The following is a 3,180-nucleotide window of genomic DNA, read 5'->3' on the forward strand; positions in this document are numbered from 1 at the left end:
GTTTTTCTTTTTTTTTTTTTTTTTTTTAACGATTTACTCTCGATATTAAATTCAAAATAACAAATATAATTTTTAAAACCAACCACAATTGGCTCTCAAATTCTCATAGTGACTGAAGCTCAACTTTGAAACCAAACCTCGACCGGTAGGATCAAACGAATATAGAAAAGAGAGGAAATAGGTCCAGAATTAGCTTCATATCGAACTTGATATGAATCCAACCATTAATCCATTATATGCACCTGAATGAGTAATTAGAAGAAGCAAGAAAAAGAAACCGAAGATACCTCTACCTTACATTTTCAAAGGCCAATCAACCTACGTAAAGACAAATTTTTTAACCCAAATATCTTTATAATATCAGTATAAAATGTGTCACACAAATCAGTATATTAGTATATTAAATCAAGAAGAGAATAATATGAATCGAGAAAAAAATGATTAAGAAGAGAATGAAATGAATTGAAAAAATGGTAAGAATTATGAAGTAGAGTATGTGTGGCAATAAATATCACTCACATTTTAGAAAGCTTTTGAAAGACTTTTTTTTTTTTGTAACTATTGATGTTTTATTTTCTTCCCTTTTTATTTAATAACTTTTAATTCATAGTAGTTGGAAGCGAACTAACATGGAGGAAATATTCAAGTTTAATTATCATTTTCAATACAAAATATTGTGTTTTATGAAACATTTTAGTGATATCAACGACCTTAAATTTCTTTAGTTGTCCTAAGATTGCTACCATACATATAACCTTAACATCTAAGGCGGAATTAACTTTCTTGAACTCTTATCATAATTTCAACATAATGCAAGTTGATTTATTACCTTGGAATAAAATCAATACAAAGAAAATAAATAAAGGAAAACAATACCGAATGAAATGTCCTATACTAACCTATATACTATTTAAATGGAAATACAATTCAACCTATACTAACTTATACTACTAATGGAATCCAGATTTGACCTGTTGGGCTTCGTCTTCTTCCATCGAATTTCTGCGATTTTCTTTGATGTATTTTTCACTCTTCTGTAAGAGTCATTTCGGCATTTGTTTTCCCCCTATTTTCTTTTAGTTTTGCGCCATCTCTCCCCCCACTTCCCCTTTCTCGTGTTTGTTTGGCTCATAAAAGGTCTAAACACTCAGATCTAAAAACCCGAAACCCTATCTTCTTCTTCGATGATGTACGATGTGAATGGAGTGTCGAAACTTGCAACTTGTGTTTGCACAGACCTTGGTGGTTCTTTTTGAGGAAAAACCTTGGAGGTTCCGACGTTGGTTCTTCTCTGTTCACACTCGCTGGCGAAAGTTACATATCTTTCTTTTCCTTTCTCTCTCTCTCTCTCGTACTCTCACTCTACAAGTGTTCTGAGGCATGACTGAAGACTGAGCTGGGGAGTGGAGATCTGTGGGCATCGGCGAGGCGCTCGCCGGAGTTTTCAGGTCTCGCTGAAGATCTCAGTGATTTCTGATTTTTTTCGATACCTTACATTTTCTTGTTTAAATCTTGCTTTAGGTTTGAAGTTAAACTAATTCCTTTTTATTAGTCTTTATCAAGCTAATAATAGGGTGAGTCGTCTTGGAATCTAAGAGTGAACATCATAAATTCAAAGTTCATCTGAGAGTTATTCATCTTTTAGCTCTTGGTTGGAATCATTTGTTAAAAGTTAGTTTTATTTGTGAAAGTTTGCAATGATCCTAAAGGACCTCTAGCTTTGCAAATCCAGCATTGTTGGTGCTTATCATTCTTGACGAACCTCTACTTTCAAATCGAAACTACTAACTGAACCTCAGCTTAGGAACCAAAACTCGACAAGCAGGATCAAACGAAGATGACTAAAAAAATTTACTTACTTCAGCTTATGTCAACAAAGTAGGTGGATTTATTGTTAGAATGCTTTCCATCTTGATTGAATGACTTAAGTATGAAGGACACTTATCCAATGGCCAATGGCACATCGATACAATTGATCTATCGCCAAACTTCAGGTTTCCAATGAGCTTCTCATCAAGCTTCTTGAACTTTGTTCGATCTTCGGTCATGTGTGCTTGCTCTGTTGTCTAGGTACCACATGTTGGTTTTCCCTCGGTCTTCTCCTTTTGTGAGAAGGTTCGCCATAATCTTCTCTTCATTGAGCATCAATACGTTGGGCATCTTCTCGCCCAACATCAGTATAGAATCTTGATCATGTGTGAATGTGAGGTTTGCCTCCTCATACTCTTGTCTGTTTAAGGGTTGACATTGTCATGGATTTGTGAGGTATTGTTACTGTAATGACCCGAAATTTTCTACTTAATTTAAGGTCGCTACTGTATACATACCATAAACATTGAATGCGGAAGACTTCATTTAAATTCCATAAAACATAACCTTTAACTTAAAACACAGCCATGGACTTACGTGTTTCGAAAACATCTTTAAAATGACACAACAAAAGACTCGAAATAAAATAAATAAGCGTTTAAGTTTAAAACATCCTATTCTATCCTAAGTCTAAGATAATAAATGTCACTATCCTATGCATGTTTCATGATCTTGAGTTGCGATGTCGTCGTCAGCCGTACAGGAATGTCTTGCCTTAACCTGAAAAATGTAGTAGCACATGGCTTGAGTATTTAAAGAAATACTCAGTAAGTGACCCCACTATTGGGGTTAAATGCAACAATCACATGCAATGAAATGATGGGACCTATCTTTCATTTCGTTTCGTTTCGTTTCGTTTCGTTTTCCCTACGGTGTAATCCTAACAGGTAATCGTGGACGTGTACCATATACTCTACACGCAGCCCATACGTGCGAGTATGGGCTCACGAGCTAGTTCGCACACCGCTGGGCCACTGTCCCTAGCCGGTGGGCATGCTCTGGGGGCCCACCGGGACCCGATAAAACTAAAACCGTCACGGCAGCGCTATGCAGGGCATAACGATCGTTGTCTTGCCATTTGGATGTACGCATCCGTACCCTCGTGATGGGATAGGGGTATCCCCCCAAATGCATGATCACACAATATGCATGAGGTCCCACTAGTCCTACAGTCATCATTTAATGAACATAACCCCGTGTCATGTTTTCATGCTTACATGTCATTCTCATTCTCATTTCGTTACATATCATACATATTCCTAGCGGGGTTATGTATCATGCAATTTACCGTATTTCATGTCATACAATTCA

This window comes from Cucurbita moschata, unplaced genomic scaffold (assembly GCF_002738365.1).
Source record: "Cucurbita moschata cultivar Rifu unplaced genomic scaffold, Cmos_1.0 Cmo_Scf00066, whole genome shotgun sequence".
NCBI classification, from domain to species: domain Eukaryota; kingdom Viridiplantae; phylum Streptophyta; class Magnoliopsida; order Cucurbitales; family Cucurbitaceae; genus Cucurbita; species Cucurbita moschata.